The following is a 24,565-nucleotide window of genomic DNA, read 5'->3' on the forward strand; positions in this document are numbered from 1 at the left end:
TTTTAACGATCAAATTATCATAACGTGGACAAACAAATTACAATAACGTGGACTAGCAAATTACCATAAAGTGGACGAAAAAACTACCATATGCGACCATGGGCGAGCAAATGAACGAGCAAATCAACGAAAAATTCATCATCCGTTATTTGAAAATATACAGGTGAACCAAATGACCTTTTAATTTTCTACTATGGGGAACGCCGTGCGATTACCGCTAGTTCCGTAATAAAGTTCAAAGTACTAAAATTGATATAACCAGTACTAGGCTCAAGGGAATACGAATATAAATTTCCGTAATAAAAAAACATTCAAACCAATTTCACAACATTAGTTTCCTAAAATTATAGGCTACATGTGACTTTGAATGTTTCATTTTATCGGATGAAATCATTATTTAAGAACTACTTGCAGTACATACGTACAATATGTACGAATTGTATGAAACATTGTATCGGTATCATTCTAGTTCCCTGTTGATGGTTCCAACCGTTGTGTCCGATCATATAAAAAGGTCCATTTGTCTGGATACCAACTATTCTGGCAAAATATCCTATTGATAGTGTTACAAATCCTGTAAATAGTAATTATTGTAGTAACGTAACCTGTAAATAGTTTCCCGTAATGAATATACAACCCCTTTTTATTCCGCTAAAGTATACGACCCCCTATTTTCCTTTTCTTTTCATTGATAAGATTTTATAACGGTCTACGCATTTCGGGAAGCAGAAAGAATGTTGTGGAATATTTGAGAGATTTCTTTCGATGTTTATAAAGGCGTCCCACGTGATAAACAGGGGAGTTTCGATGGAGATTTCGAACTGAGAGCATTTTTGCTCTGTTTATTGCGAGGCATTTCGCTGTGTTGTTTTCGTATTTGGAAGTAAATACGTGTGTAAACGTTGAGTTTACGGTGTTGTGTGATAATTGCTTAATTGCTGATGAATAATTTAGCGGTTGTTGACGATCTTTCCTGTACATAGTGTAAATAAAATTCCTGTGCTTTTATCAAGAACTGTGTCTTCATTTCAAGAAAGTGGAAGTCGCACCGAATCCGTTACAATTTGGCGCCCAACGTGGGGCTTCTTCTGGACTTTCTTGGAGTAAGTGTGACGTTGGACATTTTTTTTTTTTCATAAAGACTGTTTGAATTTATAGACTTTGTTTTTATGGTGATTACTCACGCAATGGATGACCAATTAAAACAACTTCTGGCAGCAATTAATGCTGTGAAAAGTGACTTGACCGGAAGTTTGGCGGCTAATCAAGAACAATTAAAAAATGATATGGCGGCTAATCAAGACCAATTAAAAAATGAATTGACTGCAAATCAAGTACAATTGAAAAATGAATTGGCGACTAACCAAGAACAGTTAAATAGTGATTTAACTGCTAAAATTACTATAAGTCAAGATGAAATAAAAAGTGACCTAACGTCGATGAAAACCATGATGGAGAATCAACTAACCGCAATGGGAGATAAAGTTGATGCTCTGGAAGAAAAATTTGATACTGTGGAAGAGCGTATCGCCATTGTGGAAAATAAGGAAGAAGAAGACAAATTTACTTCATTTAAGGAAGAAATAATTAAAGGCATGGAAAGGAGATTGGCGACCGCGGAAAGCAGCTCTGTACAGTTTGGCGCTCCCACATCTGTTGCTCGACCGTCCATTAAACTGGCCACATTTGATGGGAAAAGTTCGTGGCGGGTGTATAACCTAATTCATGATAGTGGCGTAGGCGAACGGATGGGACTCTGCTACCAAGGCCTGCCATCTTGCAGCATCCCTGAGAGGTGACGCAGCGGACATTCTTCAGACCCTTCCGGACAGCCAGCGCCTGGATTTCGCTGCCCTCACATCTGCGTTGGAGCTTCGCTTCGGTGAGAAGTGCCAGAAAGATTTCAGCCGACTCCAGTTGAAGTCCCGTTTCCAGAAAACTGGGGAAACCCTGCAAGATCTTGCGGCGGACATCGAGAGACTGTCTCATCTTGCTTTTTTACGACTGCCCTGCGGATGTTCGAGACAACCTGGCACTCAACTACTACATCGACGGGGTTCGAGATCCGGAAATCCAGAAAGCTCTACGGAGGCGGATGTCAAAGACCTGAATTCTGCTGTTGTGTATGCGATGAGATACGAGGCCGCCCAAGAAGCAACCCGTGTGGATCGCCATCTAATCCGGACTCAGGAAGCTGATGAGTCTAAATCCAGGTCGTCCCACCTCGCTGAACTTGAAAGACAACTCGGTGACTTGACAAGACATCTGAGCAGCATAACAGCCCAAAAGAAACAAGAGCAGAAGTGCTGGAAATGCGGTAGTGAAGGACACCTGCGAAGGAGTTGTCCGGCTCGCCAAGCTACGCGAGGGAAGGAAATCATCACCACTAGAGCTCTGCAGATTTCCTCTTCTAGTAGTGGCAGTGATGGACTTTTCATTTACGCACATGTAAATGGGAACCCCTGCAGACTGATTGTCGACACTGGAGCCAATGTGACAATCATTAGGACAGATGTGGCTCGTGAATTTGGATTGAAACTGCTGTGGACATCGCCACGCGTAAGTCTCCAGACTGTGACAGGTGACAAGATCGAGATTGACGGTAAAGTGGACTTTGAAATAGTGTTTGGGAATGCCACCTACCATCATACGGCATTCGTCGCTAATATCACGGACCCCTTCATTCTCGGATTGAACTTTTTGAAGAAATATGACTTCACTCTCGACTTCAAGACTAATGAGCTGCACTCGATGAGAGAAGACATAGCCGTTTTCCCTGCAGAAAGTGATGTAAAATCCGCTCATCAAATAATAGCCCAAACAGATTTATCGATTCCCTCAAGGTCAGAATCATTAATACCTGGCTCCCTTGAAGAAAGCAATAGTTTTCGATTTGGACTCATTGAATACCCTAACCTAAGCAATAACCTAAAAGGAGTGCTGGTAGCATCTACGCTTGTGGACCTTTCTAAGGAAGTAATTCCTGTGAGAGTTGCCAACGTGAGTGTAAGGCCAAGGAATATCCGGAAAGGCGAAGTGTTAGCAACTTGTACTCCCGTAAACTGCATCATTAGAAGAATCAATTCCCCTGAGACTGTGTCTTCTGAGTCCTTGACATCGAAGTTAATTGGGAGTGCACCCTTATCGAAGGATCAAAGAACTGCTGCGGAACAATTGGTGGATGACTTCAAGCATCTGTTTTCATCTACATCGGAGGATGTGGGCCGGACGAATTTAACGCAGCATAGGATCTACACTGGAGAACACCCCCCTATTAAACAGCATCCAAGACGACTACCGTTCGCCAAGAAGGAAGAGGTTGAGACCCTCCTGAAAGAGATGCAGGAGAATGATGTCATCGAACCCTCGTCCAGTCCTTGGGCCTCTCCCATCGTCTTGGTACGAAAGAAAGATGGCTCCACCAGATTTTGTGTCGATTACCGACGGCTGAATGAAATCACCAAGAAAGACAGTTACCCTCTTCCACGGATAGACGACACCTTGGACACTCTTTCCGGACACAAGTGGTTTTCGACAGTGGACTTGAAGAGCGGCTACTGGCAGGTTGAGATACACCCTGATGACCGAGAGAAGACAGCGTTTACAACTGGACAAGGCTTATGGCAGTTTAAAGTGATGCCCTTCGGCCTCTGCAATGCACCAGCTACGTTCGAGCGTCTTATGGAGACAGTGTTAAGAGGACTTTCCTACGAATCCTGTCTGGTCTACTTAGACGATATCATCATGGTGGGACGCAGTTTCGAAGAACATCTGGCAAATCTTAGGAAGGTGCTGCAGAAGCTTAAGGAAGCCAATCTGAAGTTAAGCCCGTCCAAATGTAATTTGTTCCGCCGGGAAGTGAACTATCTTGGTCACATCATCTCTTCTGAGGGTGTACAAACCGATCCAGGGAAGGTATCTGCGGTCAAGAGTTGGAGTCGTCCCGAAAACATCCATCAGCTGCGAAGTTTCCTGGGACTCTGCACGTACTATAGGAAGTTTGTGAAGGGTTTTTCAAACATTGCACGACCTTTGCATAAGCTGACGGAGAGCAAGCAAAAGTTTGAATGGTCCAAAGAATGCGAAGATGCATTTCTACGACTGAAGGAGGCTTTAACATCAACGCCTATCCTCGCCTATCCTCAGCCTGAAAAATCCTTCATCCTGGACACTGATGCGAGCAACGAGGGCATCGGAGCTGTTTTATCCCAAGAAATTGACGGAAATGAACATGTCATCGCTTACTGGAGCAATTGCTTATCAAAGTCGGAGCGAAATTACTGCGTCACCAGAAAGGAGTTACTGGCCATAGTGAAAGCTGTAGAACACTTCCATCATTACCTCTACGGCCGAAAATTTCTGCTTCGGACAGATCATGCCTCGTTAACTTGGCTTTTGAACTTCAAGAATCCAGAAGGCTAGATAGCCAGGCGGATACAGCGGCTCCAGGAATATGATATGGAGATCAAGCACCGAAAAGGGTTGTCTCACGGTAATGCAGACGCTTTATCAAGGAGACCCTGTCCTGAGAACTGCAATTATTGTTCCCGAATCGAGAAACAGTATGGAACGACTAGCCCTACTGCCTATCAGGTGACAGTGACTCCAACATCTTCAGAATCTGATCCATGGAGTGACGACCAAGTTCGAAAAGATCAACTTAAAGACCCCAACATAAAACCAATTTTGGAGTTCATGGAGAGTGACAGTCGACGACCTAGCTGGCAGGACGTTTCCATCTTTAGTCCTGCAACAAAAAGATACTGGGCTTTATGGAATTCACTCCATTTACGGAACGGCGTACTGTACCGAAAATGGGAATCAGATGACGGCAAAACGTCTAGGTGGCAGTTACTACTTCCCCGATCAAGGATTTCAGATGTTCTGAAAGAAATACATAGTAGTGCGACTGGAGGACATTTTGGTGTCTTGAAAACCCTCAATAAAGTTCGGGAGCGCTTCTTCTGGAGCAAGGCGAAGGATGACGTGGAGAAGTGGTGCCATTCTTGTGACGCCTGTGCTGCTCGTAAAGGACCGAAGAAGAGTAGCAGAGGGAAGCTACATCTGTACAACATTGGAGCTCCTTTCGAACGAATTGGGATCGACATCCTGGGTCCTCTACCAAGAACTGCTGATGGGAACAAATACATTCTTGTTTCCATCGACTACTTCACCAAATGGCCGGAAGCATATCCCATTCCAGATCAAGAGGCTACCACCGTAGCAGAGACTCTAGTCCAACATTGGATCTCGAGATATGGAACACCTTTGCAGATTCATTCCGATCAAGGGAGGAATTTCATCTTTGCTGTGTTTAAGAGCCTATGTCAAATTCTCGGAATTGAGAAAACTAGGACAACACCACTACACCCACAATCGGACGGCATGGTGGAGAGATTTAACCGCACAATCCTGAACAATCTCTCGCTTATGGTATCCAGAAATCAACAGGATTGGGACAAGAAGCTACCTTTGTTCCTGCTGGCCTACCGCAGTGCTGTCCACGAGACTACCGGATATGCCCCATCTCAGATGCTCTTCGGACGAGAGCTTCGGCTACCTTGTGATCTCGTCTTCGGTCGTCCTCCGGATGCGCCTGCATCGCCTGAGGAGTACATCCAGGATCTCCAGGCCCGGTTGGAAGACGTTCATAACTTCGCACGAGAGCGAATCAACATCGCGGCGGAGAAGATGAAGACCCGATACGACACAAGGTCTACTGGACATGAATTCAACGAAGGCGACAAGGTTTGGTTATGGAATCCCATCCCACGGAAAGGTCTGTCACCCAAATTGCAGTCGCATTGGGATGGACCCTACAAAGTCCTTAACCGACTAAATGACGTCGTAGTGAGGATCCAAAAATCACCTAATGCAAAACCTAGGGTTGTACATTATGATCGGTTAGCCCCATACTATGGCCATAGTTCATGAGTATTACGTAAACAACCATGGTTGATAACATAAAAGTTGTAGATAATTTTTTTGCTTTTAATGTTTAGTAATATTTCTTGTTATTATTGTGTTTCCTATGCATTATTGGTTATTATTTAATGTGTGTATTTGTGAACATGTGATAGAAGTTTGGCACCCTTTCTGGGGATTGTACTGCCCGGGACGTGCAGTCCTTAGGAAGGGGGCAATGTTACAAATCCTGCAAATAGTAATTATTGTAGTAACGTAACCTGTAAATAGTTTCCCGTAATGAATATACAACCCCTTTTCATTCCGCTAAAGTATACGACCCCCTATTTTCCTTTTCTTTTCATTGATAAAATTTTATAACGGTCTACGCATTTCGGGAAGCAGAAAGAATGTTGTGGAATATTTGAGAGATTTCTTTCGATGTTTATAAAGGCGTCCCACGTGATAAACAGGGGAGTTTCGATGGAGATTTCGAACTGAGAGCATTTTTGCTCTGTTTATTGCGAGGCATTTCGCTGTGTTGTTTTCGTATTTGGAAGTAAATACGTGTGTAAACGTTGAGTTTACGGTGTTGTGTGATAATTGCTTAATTGCTGATGAATAATTTAGCGGTTGTTGACGATCTTTCCTGTACATAGTGTAAATAAAATTCCTGTGCTTTTATCAAGAACTGTGTCTTCATTTCAAGAAAGTGGAAGTCGCACCGAATCCGTTACAATAGTTTTCTCCATATTTGTCACTCTCAGAGATACCATACTTTCAGGGAAAGATTAAACGGTAATTTAAAAAAAAATTCAAGGTCTTTAATCATCCTAAATTTTTCTTTGGCCATTAACTAATTTTTCTTATTTGCGACCCTATTTACGCCTTTGAAAATGTGTCAACATTAAATGAATTAATCCAAATCCACTTTTCAAACTCAAATCAAAGTTTCTAAAAAAAAAAGAGTACATTTTTAAAAGAGTAATTTGTTTGTACTGCTGTCCCTCTTTGACTTGTGCTTACCTTAGTGAAGCAAACTGTTGCAGGTATTAAATTCACGCTCTTTGTTTAATGATTGCATTAACAAAATTCTTTATTCAACCCTACTTTGTGTGTAAAAGTGGCATAGTAAATTTCGCTTTGATCTTTCGATTAACGATCTATGAATTAGTTTTACCTATAATGCATGTTTTTCCGTATGTCTACTTGTTAAAAGCAGTATTATTGCCTATGTTTGCTAGACTAGCTGTCAAATCGTTTCTAAGTACAAAAATGTGTGGATACAATTGTAAAATTAATTATCAACAAAGATAACAATTTAATTTCAAGGCTGGAGTTCAGCGAACATGAAAGTGTGGACTTGATGCAACTTTTCAAAGAATGCAGCTTTTTAAGACTTTTCTCGATTTTCGTCATCAATTTGAAAGTTTTTTTGAAGCTTTGATTTTGCCATATACTCGTAATTTTTTTTAGCGCGATGACAATGTTTTACATTTAATTAGCAAAACCTAATAAGTTACAGCATTGCATTAAAATAATGTTTTTAGCAGCGGTATTTTATATGACCTTGTTACGTATTAATGAGAACAGCTGTTTTCTAAAAATCTCCACATATACTTCTTCAAACTTTCATAAGATTCCTTTGTCATGCGAAAAAATCTTACTGGAAAGACCGTAGATCCTCAATGAATAAACGCAACGTTCTGGTATTCCTGCTTTCATGTTTTAAGTTTAGCAGCGTAAATTATAATTACTCTTGTTCCGTCCTATTGTTCGAATTAGGAACAAATTGTATGTGGCAATTCAAAGCATGTAACAGAGCATTATACAACTGTTGTAAATTAGTAATGGCCCGTTTAATACAATGCTTACCAATAAAAGGCCTTAAAACTAGAGTGTGCTAGAAAATTTTCCGAATATTTTCTTTTCTTGCATGTTGAGATCTATTCAAAAAACTTAATATCATCACCAAATTCATATAGTAAATAGTTGAACTTTTTATTATGGGGGATATACTTTTAGTAGGTAAATTACTTTTAAAATCTTTACAATCAGAACAAAACAGAATAAATAACTCAAAATATCTCAAACGTACCTGCTAATAATGCTCAGCTAACAAACATTTCAAAATACATGGGAGGTTGAGGGATGCAAAGGGGTGTAAGAGACAAAACTAAAAATTTAGGGATAACCAGTACAAATGGTAGGTGAACATCTCCTCTGTTTCGGGGCAAGAAATGGTACTAGTAGCTCTTTTAGGTTTGCTATACAGCATGATTTAGAAAACCTCATCAATGAAAGTCTACCAATTACATTATCGTTAAACGCGTTTTACTCGAAATTTGAAAATGTCCACTTAAACCTCTTTGCTTCTCACTGCATCATACGATGCTATTTATTGCACTTTTATTGCTTTTCCATTTCATTAGATAGATTCAGAATTCACACAGAAGTAAGCCGGTGTATGTGAATTGCTTGAAACTATAAAGAGCCAAATGACGAACAGCTCCATTCAACAGTTACTTTTTTAAATAAATTGTTTCTTGTGGTTTCTAAATAATGGACTTCAGAGACCATAACCAGAGCATTTTCCCTCACAGTCCATTAATCTCTCTGATGTTTCATGACCGCTTTGTTATACCAAAAAGATTTATTACTTTTGGTTTCCGAAGATTGTCCCCGGCCATTAGGTTTTAAATATTTTCACACACTAGGACAGCAGAATGATCACGAGGGTGACGTTTTACGGTCAAAACAAGACAGAATTTTTCCTTTGGATGGGGGGGGGGGCTAGGGCACACAGTACCTACATGTATGTATGTATCTCTCTCCCCTACCGCCCCTCTCTCTCGCAACATATGTCGCGCATCAATTTCAGCAACGAACATGTTAATTTCTATGGAGGAACACTTCAGGATAATACAAATGATTCACTATTTGCAACTGACATTAACTGAAAATCTTAAAATATAAAGGCCGTGCATTGCATGTTGCTACCGGCAGGTATGCCAGTTAGAGACAGGACTAATAAACAGGCGACTCGTTTTTTAAAACAAGTTCATTACCGCTGCCATACACTTGGTGGCTAAACTTTTCAGGTAAAAGTCAAAATATATGCGAATTCGACTAGAATCCACATCCACAAAAACATTATTATATATATATATATATATATATATATATATATATATATATATATAATATTAGCATAATAAGATTGGTAATGGGAATTTCTGGCTCACAAAATTTTTTTTCGCCAGAAGTGCTAGAGTAAAAGCTTATCAATTGCAATTATGTAACTGAAATATCAATTTATATAGAAAGAGTATTTGTTCTGTATCTGAAAAGCTAAAATGTATTACAAGTGATCATTAAGAATAAAATTTCTGAGATTTAATAAACAACCGTAATGCAAATTTTTATCCAGGTTTAATGCCTTACAACAACTTAATTAAATAACAACTTAAATGTGAATAAGATGCGTCCAGATTTTATTTAATTCTAATGTCTGAATTTGTTTACCAAATTTGCATAAAAAAGAAATAGAAAGCCAATCAGTATTTGACAGCAAATTTGCATGACAACGGTTACACCAAAATGAAGGATGTAAGCAAACTAAACTTTCGAAACATCCCTTAAGAAGTCTAAGAGGGGAGAAAGAGGTAAAAATAAATCCTTAAAAGCGTTCATGTTACAATTGATTTGAAAATTTATCAACCTTGTTCGTCTTTTGTCAACAATCTCCAGCAAGTTCCGATTCTTTTGGTCTTAAAAATTGCTTTTGAATTGTGACCCAAATTACGAAGTGTTTAAAAACATTGAAACTCGTGTAATACTAATGTGCAAAGGGCTAGAAACTATTTCAGAAATTTTGAGTTTGAATGTTGTGTTGAATAAAACACTAATAAAGCAGTTCAATTTTCGATAGTTATTAATATAGACAGTTAAATGTTCCTTAGTTTTAGTTTTAAGCATTGTTATTATTTTTAAGACTTGATTTATTAATTTTTGATGAAACATTTGAAGAGAATTTATGCGTGATTTTGCTTTTTCCGATTCAAATAAGATATCGGGGATAACGCGCTCTATTACAACATACTACGTTTTCTAACATAGCAAAAAGTTTAGAGTAAAGGAGAGTAAACTAAAGAATTGGGTAAGAGGACGAACACCACAAGAGATGTAGGAGCAGAATATTTTCCGAGCAGAAGTCACCAATATGCTGACACTTGAAAATAATAGTGACACAAATGGAAACGTACCGAAAATGAGATTTTTAATTGATAATATTACAGTCAATGTAACAAGATGTATCTCAAGAAGCTAAGGATCTTGGGATACAGCGGTGCATTTTTCGGCTTCAATTTCTTAGTATAGCGGAGCCTCTCTATGTAATTTCTTTACTCTATGGTGTGAAAAGAACAAACGTGTCAGAGCGTAGCCTTCGAGATAGGAAGACCATCCAACTAGCAAATGACGTCATCGTTCGTCGATCCACGATGATATTGGGAAATAGGCATTTTGATTAGTATTTTAGTTTAATTAAATTATTTTGCTAATTTATCATTGTCTTTCATTGTTTTAGTAGCAGTAAAAATTCTACTTTTTCATTTGAAAACATGAAAAGGAGCCGATAATCATACATTAAAAAATAGACTGAGCTTTTTTCGTAGTATTTTCCATGAAAATATTTAGGTCTTAAAAAGTATTCAAATAGGTAATCATGTTTTTATTTTACAATTACGTTAAAACGAGGTGATAAATGGACAAAATTTTATTTTTCATTTGAAAACATTTTTAAAACTAATCACATTTTAAACTACTCGTATATTGCATTGATACAATAAGTTTTAAAAAGTATTCAAATAAGTAAATGAGCTTTCATTTTAGAATATAAAATAATAATAATAATAATAATAATAATAATTTTAGCATTGTATTTGAATAAGCTTTAAGTGAAATTAAAAAAAATAAACAATTTTACTTAAATAAACGGGAAACATGACTGTAATATGTTTCAAAGACATGATATCAGATTAAGTAATACCAGATTATACTTGTTAGCTAGCTGATTAAGTTAATGCTTTTAAAAAGACATGAATATTTGGGTACCATCCCCCAAAATAAACGGTGCCTTACCCCTTCTAATTGTGAAAACTTCATGAAAAATAAAGCAAAAACCATCTCACCCCCCCCCCTTAAATTTCAATGGCACAGTTATTTATAACTAGCTATTTAAAAGCTATTTGAAAAGCTATCATTATTATAAGACCATGATTCCCCCCCCCCTCCCCTCGGTGGGCACTCTTGAAAAATAACACAGAAATTCATCGTGAAAAATGTTAATCGTAGTAATAATACAACAGCATAAATACTGTATGTTGTACATAAATGTATTTACAATATCTAAAACAGCCTTATTTTTGGAATTTTGCTACTTTTCTCTTTTCACCTCTTTCTGCTGCTAGTGATCGTAGAGGGGGGGGGGGTAGGCTTTAATATTTCATCATTTTAGGTTTTTAAAAACTTGTTTTAAAAAGCATTAATTGATGACTAAGTAACCCTTTTCGAAAAACGTTCCATAGAATGACCATTTTAGCAACTTTCTTCGATATTTAAAAACCTCATATATGTTAAATTTAGATCAACATTTAGCTGAGTATGCTCTTTTAGGAATTCAGTGTGACAGTTTGTGATAGGGGGAAGGGAGGGGATAACAAGTGTGACATCGCGCGTTGTTTATAACAATGTGCTCATGTAAAACAGCGTTACATGTGACAAGGGGGGGGGGGCAAATTTAGACAAAATTTTGTAACATCGTTTATGAACAGCTTCTTAATCCAATTTATGTAACAGGTTCAGGGTTCCTGCAAGCTTATTAACAGAAAATCCAAGGAATTCAAAAAATGTATAGTTCAAGATATTTTGCCCTTTTTAAGCATAACAAACAATCATAAAGCATTTGTCAAAAAACGTTTGTTTCCACTGATCAAAAGTAGTCTTTTGCATGTCCAGAAATTATGACTCCAGTAAACTCAACAGAAATTTATGCATAAATAGCAAAAAACGACATTGAAAAAAACAAATTCATATATTTTTTCATTTACATACACCCAGCTTGTTTGAATAAGATTGCAATGGCGTAGTCTGGGGGAGGGGGAGCGGAATGTTTGGATATTGAACCCACGACCTCCGTTATTCAAAGCTAAGCTTCTACTTCAGAATTACGGAAGCCCATCAAGGAACGTTTTTTGATCAAAATAACACATGATAGCTTGTGAAACAATTTAATAGAAACCGAAAATATAAGATTAGTTCAGTAAAAAGCCTGTTTCAAAACTTGTTTACATATCAACTGAATATTAACACTAAGTTACGTTGCTTCTGGTAGCAACAAGTACATTAGCAGAAAATTTTGACACATGTATATTATCAGCTTGGAAAATCCATTTCGAATAAATGCGTGCACAAGATTAAAAAAATAAAGAAATAAAAAGTTGCAAGTTAACCGTTTCAAATATTAAAGCAGTACGCTGAAATAAAAAATTACAGACATAGACAAAGATATTAGAAATGGACTAACAACTGTTTGTGTACGGGAGGAAAAGTTAAGAAACCTTAACTGCATGAACTCTTCTGCACAAAAAGTAAATTAGTTTATCTGAGAAAAGTACTTACCTCCGAATTTAAAAATTTATTCCATAAGGCGTCCAATATTTTTTTCGCATGCAGGTTATTCGGACTCGGAAAAATCACTGACTCACTTTCACTCACACTTATAAGACTTGAAATTGCGTCTACATTCCGGTATGTGGATGTGGACAAATCCAATAGTATGATATTGAAAAATGTGCATCCCCCGAAGTAACAAATATCCTATTTCATCCATTTCAGCTAGAGCAAGCTACACTGCTGTTTACTGGTAAGCTGCACTACAATCAAAATTTCGCACCAAGTTCATAGATCGACGACTGGTGGCGTAACGAAGCGGGGGGGGGGAGTTTTCTGGTCTGTTATCACGGTCAGAGGCTCACGATTCTGAGATATGGATGTGTGAACGACTTTTATCCATTTTTGTTCAAATTTTTACCTTTTATGTTCTTTTTAAAGCTTCTGAAGTTTTATTGTTCCTTAAAATAAATGTTTAAATGTGGATTGTTTCGTACAACTAACTACCAGCGCTGTCACTGCAGCGCGGCATAGGAACTCCCAATTACTGGTGACCTTGTGAAAAATGAACACTTCGTCCGCGTTCATGCCTAACGCAAAAGCGATGTCCTTTCAAGTTTCTTCGCCAAATTGTGCGTTCAAAATCAAGACTGAATTTTCGCAAGAAGAAATGTGTGCTCAACGTATACTTTTTTGTGTGTTGATGAAAATGCTAAGCAAAAAAAAAAAAAAATGTCTTGCTGGATTGTGCAGAATTTGTGTTTTAACGTACTATATATTTTTAGATTATTTCTTTTTGCGAACTTGGTAAGAAGTTACGTAAATATTTTTTAATGTTTGTGAAATTGCTGATTTTTTTTCGGATTCTGAATGCTGTGCTCTATTGAGCCTACTTTCGCATCCGCCAGTGACTTTAATGCTATTTATTGCTTACTTTAGTGTTCATCCGATAATGTCTATTATTTTAATCCCGTTTAATGGAATATCCTGCTCATTTTTCGTGGAAAATTGGCTATTCTATCAAGCTGGCTCGACTGTACTTTTGAAAAATTGATCTTTTATGTTGAACTAGTGGTACCCGCACGACTTTGCCCGTAGTAGAAAATTAAAAGGTTATTCGGTTCGCCTGTATATTTACAAATAATGGACGACGGTTTTCTCGCCAATTGGCTATGTTCCACGTCATGATAATTTCGTATTTTACTCGTCCATCTTATGAAAATTTTGCTCTGGAAAACGTTCTTAAAATTGATATAGAAGAAGAACGAAATCGAATTTTCGAAGAATCGCTTTGAGAGGTACAGCACTATGCTACAAACTAACTTTGTGCCAAGTTTCATGAAAATCGGGCCGAACGGTTTAGGCGCTATGCGAGTCACAGAGATCCAGACATCCTACAGACATCCAGACACAGAGACTTTGAGTGTTATTATTAGTAAAGATAAAGACTAAAGTCGTAGATAGCAAAGTTGCCGGTTGGTAACTTTGATTTCAACATAATTTTACTTAAATTTGATTAATATTTCTAGGAATCCTAAAAGTCTAGCACAAAAATTGCATTAAATGAACGAAAAGAATAGTTAGCAGTAAGTTACCGCGTCTAAGTCAGACCTAATGCCCAGAACTACATGTAATATACCTTGCTATCACATCCAGAGATCGCAACTTCGTTCTTATTAGAACTCCTCAGTCTGGAATAGTGAATAACCGAGCTGGAGACTGATGTCATCTCATTGAATTTGAGAGTCTGTCAACAAACTGGTAGATAAAATAAATTGATGTCACCAACGAGTGCAAATCCGCCTTAACTCTGGCTTACTGCTAAATACTGCTTTGCCTTCAATGAACGATTCGAACCGCACTATGCTGCGGACAATTGCTGTTAAGGTAAAATCATTTTATCAACCACTATGTTGGCACTCTCAGTTTCAATGATATGCATCTCATGGGCATGAGATGGCCCGGTTATTCTCTATTCCAGACTGAGGAGTTCGAATAAGAACGAAACTGCGGTCTCTGGGTATGATAAATGGGCTGTCTGGTATATTGCATAAAAAGAATAGTATTTACTACTTTTAAGGGGCGTTACAATAATTAGGAATTGTTACTATTGAAACAGCAATAAATTAGAAATCTCAATAATTTAAAAATGGTCATGAAAAAGTTGCTTTTTGGAGTTGTGTCACTCACTATTCTTTTCTATCTGCGATGTGTTGTTCATGTGTTTGTAATTTAAGTTATTTCTGTTTCTCCACCTTTATTCCAAAACACAAGTAATAATGTGAAGAACCAAATGCGGTATGGGTTGTTGACAGTAAGATACATTAACAATGTCGGAGTGGGGCTAGATGAAAAATAAATGAATCTAAGAGAGAACAACTCTTTCTAAATTATTTTATGATATTAGCAAAACTTTAAATATTTATTTTATTTAAAGCAGACACATTTAGGAACAGTTCTTTCGTTGATCTACTTCAGACACTCTACCTTACTCTTTAATATTAACAACCCATTTGACGTTGTTCATGTGAGAAATTTGAGTTTTGTTCTCATAAATGAAATTACAAACTAAATTTACTAGCTACGTTTGATAAACAAATCGCAAAATAGTTTCCCAGCATTAATATTTTTAAGAAAAATTCTGCTGCTTCTGTTACCACACACACAAAATATTTATTCTTTCCAGCCTCTAACCTTACAGATGACATCCCAAACTCAAAATCTACTTATCTAGCGCAAATTTGAGCGATGTCATGAGTTATTGCTTCGGGGTTGATTTATGAATCGTTCGACAATTAATGGTTGAATAAGGGTGGTTCTGGTATGGAAACAAAGCCTTGGATTATATTATGGCGCGATTATTAAACATAGAACGTGTCGACTCAAATTAAGTGTCGCTTATCTACTTCACTAGTATCGCATTTGCTAATTAATCTCACTTTAAAATGAAAAAAAGAAAAAAAATATTTTTTTTTTCTCTGAAGTAAAATATATTAGATAATAAGTAATCACATGTTTTGAAAGAAAGATTTACATTGTAAGAAATCACTTTGGTTTATTTTATTTGCTTGTGTTTGTAGTTTTTTGCAAAATAAAGTTTTTTGAATTAGAAATGTAATAGCTTAAAAAGAATACAAAATTTGCGTGAAATTTTATTAGATAATAAGTAGATAATTTAGTTAAAAATAGTAGTGAAATTTTATTAGATAATATATTAGATACAAAATGTGCGTGAAATTTTATTAGATAATAAGTAGATAATTTAGTTAAAAATAGTAGTGAAATTTTATTAGATAATATATTAGATAATAAGTAATCACATGTTTTGAAAGAAAGATTTACATTGTAAGAAATCACCTTGGTTTATTTTATTTGCTCGTGTTTGTAGTTTTTTGTAAAATAAAGTTTTTTGAATTAAAAATGTAATAGCTTAAAAAGAATACAAAATGTGCGTGAAATTTTAATGCATTATTTTTATCAACTGACTTTTTTTTACTTTATTTTTTTACGTCAAGGGTTTCGGCGATTTTTGATTGGATGTCAAAGATAAAAACTGTAATTTTGGTTAACTATAATGTAGCACCTAATTAAAAATGCTTGAATTAATTAATAAACCGTTAATGAATCTATTTCCAAATGTAAATACAATTTCCCTGCTTGGCATTGGAAACTCTCTTTTTTTGGGGAGTGGGAGTGATTAGGAGGGGGAATTGAATGAAATTTTTGAAAAAGCATTCTTGAACAAGTCACAGAACAAAATCTAATTTGAGTGTTACTATCACATAAAACTATTTTCTTAATTGGTTTTTTCTTGGTCTTTGTGGAGGTGACATAATGACTCATACATTTTATGGAAGGTTTAATTATTAAACCAAAAGTCAAATGATTTGAAAGTCAGTCAGCATGTGAATAAACTTTAATCAGAACTCGTGATTTAAGTTAAACGAAAACGTTTTTGAAAAATGCCAATTCACATCATCTCGGCAGGTAAAAATATCACTGATAGAGCTACGGACTCAAATGATTTCTTTTCTTTTAGTTTTAAGACAGAAATGGGTAGCTCGAAATAAGGAACAATACTGCCGGGCTAAGCACAAAAGTCGTATCTGCAGCTGGATTCAAAATGAGAAAATGCCGTTAAAAATTTTGCGCCTCCATGTATTTGACTCAGATGCAACTTTTTCAAAAAATTAAAACAAATATTACCCATTGACGAATGACCGTAAAACTTGGGGTTTAGGTAAAATATTTGACAAAGTACCACCCAGCGACGGTATCTCAATTTTGACACAAAGTGCAGATCCGACTTTTGTGCTTAGCGTGGCAGAACAATAAAGAAGTAATTTTGAAATGTTTCTAAAGGGGATGGTGTCAAGTCTTTACCTAAAGTTAAATTAAGATAAGAAATTTTAAAGAAATGAAATATATTTTAAATTAAACGTAGAAAGGGAAAGTAGAAACAACACCGATTTTCTCTCTGCCGCAAATACGGAGTAATTTTCATACAACAGAATTTCGATATCAATTTCTTTCAGTGCTGACTTTAAGCAATTTAATTGTCAGTAAGCGTTTTCCTAAGAGCTCAGTAAAAATAAATTTCAACATTACGTTATTTTGCACCAGGCTCTTCGGGTTATCTTAACATCCATTACGGGGAGGGAGGTGGGGGTGTCTCTGAAACCTTTTGTGAAATCTTTTGTTGATTAGTTTTCTCTGCATTCTTACTACGATATTGGATTTTGTTTCTACTTTGGGTATCTGACAATATTTTTTTTTCAGAAAGCTTACGTTTTTATATTTTTTATTAGTTTTGATCTCACGAGCACACTCACTTTCCATTAATTTTCGTTTCTTGAAATTTGGAAAGAATAGACATAGTTCACAGACATCAATCACATAATTTCCAGAGCCTAAAGCTCGATTACCTAACCAAATAAGGTGCAACAAATGATTTTTTTTTTCTCGTCCTCCTCACAAGTTTTGAAAGTGAAATGTTTTGAAAGACAGCACTACCGTGTGCAGGTAAACGGCAGTATCTGCAGAAATCAGTTTTTGAGACATTTGAAGAAATTTTTGTGGTGAATTCAATACTAACAATAGGGAAATGCTGGAACTAGACGTTTTTTTTTTCGAGGTTTTTTTCAGCGGAAACCGAATAAGCGAGCTCGTACAGTAAAGATAACGTACAATAGATGACAAAAATGCAAAAAAATAAAAAAATGAAAAAATCTGCAGTTACTGCTTTTTACCTGCACACGGCTGAGCAGATTGTTATTGAGTCTACGATATGGTTCAAGTAAGAACAACTGAAAGTTTGTATTTTCTAGATTGTGAAGTGTTTTCTAGGGAAAAATATAGAGTATCAAAATAGTTTTATTTCGTGGTTTCGCATTTAGAAAACTGAAAACAAAGCTTTTGAAAAATTTATCGTTGTTTGACTGCAAATTTGCAGTAAAGAATGAGATTTAAATACTTTTGTATGCATGAAACTAAGAAAGTGCTTCTAACAAGAAACGTTTTCCAAACAAGCGTTTTGTTTTAATGTGAACCGGAGCCAAAATAGGGGTCTCAGACGCCATCGTCGGGTCTAAGTGCTTTTAATGCATTTTGTATTAAAACACACACAACTCATTTTTACCTTGAGACTCTTCGAACATTCTCGACGGAAGCACTGACAAATGACGCATTTATTATTTAGTCAGGTTTTTCACTTTTGCATTTATTAACAACAGGTCCATATCAAAGCCATTTATTTTATTTTCTGATACACCTTCACTTAACCCAAATTTAGTCAGATTGCAGCCCAAGGAAGTTCATTACTTGTCCATACAGCTTGATTTATACATCTTTATTGTTCCATTGCTTTTTAAATGCCAGTTTACTTCATATGTTGCTAATTTGCTTGTTGATATGACAGTTCGGTCGTATGGCATGACGAGGATACAATTCATTCCACAATTTCAAAAGCTCATTCACATTTTACACTTGAACTTCGGATTGCATAAATAAAAGATAACTAAACTCTCCATTTTTATTGGTTACTTTAAACTGTTTAAAACTTAAGGGTAAGAGTTTCCTCTCTGCAGTTTGATTATATTAAATACCCTAAAGCAAAAGCAAAACTTTTAAATCTTTTGCTCAGAAAGAATTTCGTTCGAGTGATTATTTTTTTATTGAAGACGCAGCTTTAAATTACACTTTTTTTTACAATTAGTAGAACATATACTATTTAATAAAATTGTGCATTGGATAGCATTTAGTAAATTACTAACAAATTTAGCTTATGTTAAACGGAATATACCTTTCTAAAATTGTTTTAATATTTTTAACGAAACTAAAAACACGTTAAAAATGAATTTTCTATTAAATATTCAAGTAAATATCTTTCCAGATTTTTAGAAGTGATCGTGATCTAATGTCATCATTTAACAAAAAAATATTTCAAAAATTTGTGCAAAAATATAAGAAATATATTAGATAGTAACATTTTTTTCAATTAAGAGAAAGTGAGCAATATTATTAATATTGGAAAACAAATCGTTGATTACAAAATAACCGTACATGAAAAAAAGTTCCAAAAAACAAACTTATTTCCTTAAATTAAAATATATATAAATATATATATCCGGGTAATGTTACTATTAAAAAATATATATATCCGGGTATTGTAACTCTTTAAGTCCGAATAGTATGCCCTTATTCTAGGGCCATTTTTCTCATTCAAGTTTCAAAATCTTTTATCTTGCGAGACATGGAAGAAGAAAAAAAGACTGATCCCTTCCGTTGGACCTCGGCGGCTAGTACACCAGTCCAATTTTCTTAGAAAAAATCTGACGAAACTCGGACAACGCATCCACTTTAATGGAACACTTTTTGGCTCTCTTCGAATCAAGTTCCGTTTTCCATCAAAAGAAGGATCACGTCCTAGGTGGTGAAGGGATATCCTCGAAAAAAAGAAATTATTTATCCCTGGGCTCTACTTAACCATTATTTTGCTTCTTTTACTAAGATGGAAAAGTGTTATTTCTAAACTTTAAAAATGTTTTAAGATTTCTAAGAATAATGGTAAAGTTGAAAGAAAAGATTGTGAGGGGCTACTTCGGTTGAGTAATAGATGTTACATGTATAGTAAGAAATAACAACGTCAAAAAGCACAAATTGCAGATGCTGCATACACGTGTTTCGGCGTTCTAAGGAACGCCTTTTTCAATGCAAAAACTCATTTCTTTTTGCATTGAAAAAGGAGTTCCTTGTAACGCTGAAACACGTATCTGCAGTAATCTGCAATTTGTGATTTTTGACGTTGCTTTTCTTAATTTACTTTTAAGCACAAAGTTATTTATGTTGCATGTATGGTTATGAAAATTAGAGCTTATTAAACATAGAGCATCGGATTAGTCACATCGTATTAGTTAATTTTGAAAGAGACTGTACTATTCAAATATAAATTTTGTAACGAAGTAATGCAGTGGAAATGAGCTGTCAAAACTTGCTTAACATTTAATGGGTATTTCAAATACCCATTAAATGTTACCCATTGTTTTAAAAAGTTAAAAAAATAATAATAAGTTGAATAGCACAAATAGCAGATTACTGCAGACACGTGTTTCGGTGTTTTAAGGAAAACGCAAGGTATCCTTGAAACGCCAAAGCATGTGGCTGCAGTAATCTGCAATTTGCTTTTTCACGCTGTTCTTTCTTATTTTAACTTAGCGGGTAGGTCAAATCTGCCCTGCCTTCGGGATATTTGTAGGAAAATTAAATGAACGTTTATGGAAGGTTTCCATAAGGTGCATTCCACGGTATTTTTGACATTTATGTAGAGTCCGTAACGTGACCTTTTTTGCCATAACTTTTTAATTTACGGTTTGATTAGCATATTATTTTATTTTGATTTTTTCCTACCAACACACCAGCTCCTATTAAAAAAATTTGCAAATCAAACGGTAAATTAAAAAGTTATGGCAAAAAAGGTCACTTTACGGACTCTGCATAAATGTCAAAAATACCGTGGAATGCCCCATAAACGTGTTGTAATTAAAGAAATCAACACCATTTTTAAAAATATTTTACCTTATTAACGTGTCTGTTATATGACAAATACACTACTAAAACTAATGGTACAGAGAAAAACTAACATAATACGCATAAAATGGAAATTTAATGCAACAAACTAAACACTTGAACGAAACCGTAAATCTAATCAGCCCGTTCTAGCAAGTCACAGTGGAACTCCCTGAATTAACGAGTGCCGCCCATTAAGTGTAAATAACTAATACAGGGATATCCCTCGTATAATACGGTTAATTCATTCCGTGTAATATCGAAACAGTGTTATACGAGAATTTTTTATAAATAATATTTTAATTACTTTTTAACATAATTAATCATGTACATATCATAAATAATGTAAATCCAGGAATGTGTACTGTGTTATATCGAAACCAAGTCCTAAGGTGCAAATTTTATAATTGCTGAAACTTCGGCTCAATAGGCAACCAGAACAAACAAAGACCCACTAATTTAAAAATAAGAGTTGTTATAAACAATAAAACTTAATTATTTTACATACCTCAAATTAAAACTGTTATGCACAACAAGAAAGAACTTTATCAACTCTCTTTTCTAAGAACAAAACGCCTTCTATAAGAAAAAAAAGAGTCATACTACAGCAATAAAGTTCGTCTGAGCAACAAAACAAAATATAAAATAAAATAAACAGCATTATTCTATTTATTTTATTTCATATTTTGTTTCGAATACATTTTTTGTTTATCGTTTGTCAAATTTAGCTTATGTTTAATCTTAATTCGCAACTCCAATAAACTATAGAGGGCGCTGCAGTCAGTCTAATGGCGGATAAAAGAAGGTAAAACAAACAAATGCTGCAACTTATAACTTGCTTTGACGCTTATTGAATGACAGTAATTTTTCATAGTATTTGTGGAAAGCTTTCTTTTCTATTCTTCTAAAATAACATTGCATCACAAACTGTCTGAAGCCTGTAATTTACCCCAAAGAAAACACGTGGAATGGAATGTTTTACCCTTTTCTTTAGTACTGTTAATCACCGCAAGGTAGCGTATTCGAGCTCTGAAGTTGCGAATGGTATTTTCTTACAATGCATTGGAAACAAAATAATATTTATCTTTTTGCTTTTAGAGCACTAAGAAAAATAAAGTATGTATTTAAAAGTTAAAAGTTAGTGTTATACGGGGAAAGAGCTGAAGACACAATTCGTAAAAGTTTCATAAAAACAAAGTTAAAACTTATTACTGTGATTATCATACATTTTTTAACAGTGAATTGAACAAACACGTATTTTCTTCTTTTAAAATTCCTGTTGCATCAAAACCGAGTAGCATTTAAAATCAAGTTTTGTACCGTGTAATATCGAAACCATGTTACAATAATCGCAAATTTGGTACCGTGTAATACCGAAACCATGTTATAATAATCGCAAATTTGGTACCGTGTAATATCGAAACCATGTTATAATAATCGCAAATTTGGTACCGTGTAATATCGAAACCATGTTATAACAATCGCAAATTTTGTATCGTGTAATATCGAAACCATGTTATAATAATCGCAAATTTGGTACCGTGTAATATCGAAACCGTGTTGTAGAAGTACCGTGTTATACGAGGGACGCCTGTATTAGAAAAATGCAAAATAGTTTACTTTGAGAAAGATTTGTTACTATTGGGCTTTAGATAAGCTAGTTCTGGCTAAAGAAAAAAAGAAAGCAACTTTTTACATCGAAAACGTTATTTTGTCATTGTTTGCAGTACATTTTAAAAAGTAACTTAATAAAGAGTCATATCGCAATTAAAACATTCGCTATAATTGGCTGCATTGATTTTGCCGTATCTGCTTATAACACTAGTGTACCTCGCGAAAGTTACAATGACATTGATAATCGGGAGTAAAAAAATAGTTCATCTTGAGATAGTATATAAGGTGTTTTCCATTTGCTCGGAAACAAAGAATAACATAGTAAAAATTCCGAAATTGTTTTACTTTGACAAAATTAACTTATTCTGAAGCTACAATCATACAAATTTGTTATAACAGCAGCAGAATATCTTTCTGGGACGAAATCACCACTAGGTGCACTCTTTATCAAAATGGCATTATTTAGGCTGGAGAAAGCTTACTGGATTTCGTTTTGGAATATTTTAAACATTTTTTTAACAAAATTCGAATAAGAACCACCAGAAATGTCACAGTCGGGTCCCAATACGTTGGTTGAAACAGTTTGAGGTCGATATCCCTCCCACTAAATATGCCGTTCTAGGCCAAACAAAATACCAATGCTGTTTTGGCTACCTAGATCCTTGTTTGCTAATTCTATATTACGTGAAATACACCGCCAGCTCAGTCATTTCCAGCCGAGGACTGCAGTTTCGTGCTTATTAGCACTCATCAGCCCGGTATAGGAAAGTGACTGAGCTGGAGATGGAAAACCTCTAAATAAACCAAGAGTGCGAAACAAACTGGTAGCTAATATAGAATTAGCAGACCAGACAAGTGACCGAAGCAATGGTTCGGTTCCGCTCGAAGAATGAACGCAAGGCAGGTATATACTCTGTCTGGTCTGCTAATTCTATATTAGCTACCAGTTTGTTTCGCACTCTTGGCTTATTTAGAGGTTTTCCATCTCCAGCTCAGTCACTTTCCTATGCCGGGCTGATGAGTGCTAATAAGCACGAAACTGCAGTCCTCGACTGGAAATGACTGAGCTGGCGGTGTATTTCACGTATATCTCTAGGTTTAACCTCTTGTAATGTTTTTCTATGATATTTTGTTACAAACAAATCATCAACAAACAAATATTTTGTTACAAACGAAAGTAACACTTGTTACAAACAAGTGTTACTGTTTCCATTTCTAAAACACATATGGCACATATTGCACATCTGTAGAGACGTGGATAGCTACAGTTTCATAGTAAATGTTAGTTGTTAAAATAAAGTTATTACAACATTCATAGAACTACTTTCTTTTCGCCCCATTCAATATGAAACATTCAGTATTTAAAATACTTGTGCCAGTTTTTACATGGCTTTTAATGATTTTTTATATTGTGTGTCCCTGTTTTACCTGCAAGATCTCTGTTTTCGCACCCCTTTGTCCAAGACGCATACTTGGAACTTCAAAAATGGTTAAAATAAGATACAGAGTTAAGATATGGAAAGTATAAAGCGAAAAACACATTAGAGAAAAAATACGAAATGTAACTTTTTATATGGTCCCCAATGTTGCATTTAGGGAAATCTCAAGCATGAAAAATCAATTCGAACGCACCAAATAAGAAAAGAACAGTGACACAGTGCGACCAATATTCACAGAGATATGACGCGCAGCGTTTTGTGATTTATACTATTTCACACTCGTAGTCAATTAAAGATTTTGGAGTGAAACATATAGGTTAACAGCTAATTAAAATTATATGAGTGCACAGGGTGTGTTTTATCAAATTGCACGAACTTTTGTTAAGTGTTTTTACGCATCGTAGTATGTCATTTTCATTTATTTTTCAGAAACTGTGATAAAGATTTTTTTTTTTTTTGTAACTCTACAACATATCAATTCCCCGAAAGGACGATTGGTCTAATCTCATCTTCTGTACGATCTTTACTAATTTAAACTCGGAGACCTTCTTGAATTTTGGTCGCAAATGTTTCAATTGTTTTGTATTGGTATGATTTTTTAATAGAAACTATTTCGCCAAATGCAATGTAGGAGACTTGTGGACCATTTAAAAAGATTTGATTTTATAAGTTTTCACTTTTTTTCTCACTTAAAACTTTAAATACCGTAATTTTTACTTTTTATTTTAAACACTTTTGGTATTGGAAGTATGCATCGTGGACTAAGGGTTGCGCAAAAAGCTCTTGCTCACTGTATAGAGTTTTATCTAGCTATCTTTATAAACAACTTTTTTTAAATATACTACCGATTGAAAACACTATTGCTTCCCATT

The sequence above is a fragment of the Uloborus diversus genome, chromosome 4 (genome assembly GCF_026930045.1).
Source record: "Uloborus diversus isolate 005 chromosome 4, Udiv.v.3.1, whole genome shotgun sequence".
NCBI classification, from domain to species: domain Eukaryota; kingdom Metazoa; phylum Arthropoda; class Arachnida; order Araneae; family Uloboridae; genus Uloborus; species Uloborus diversus.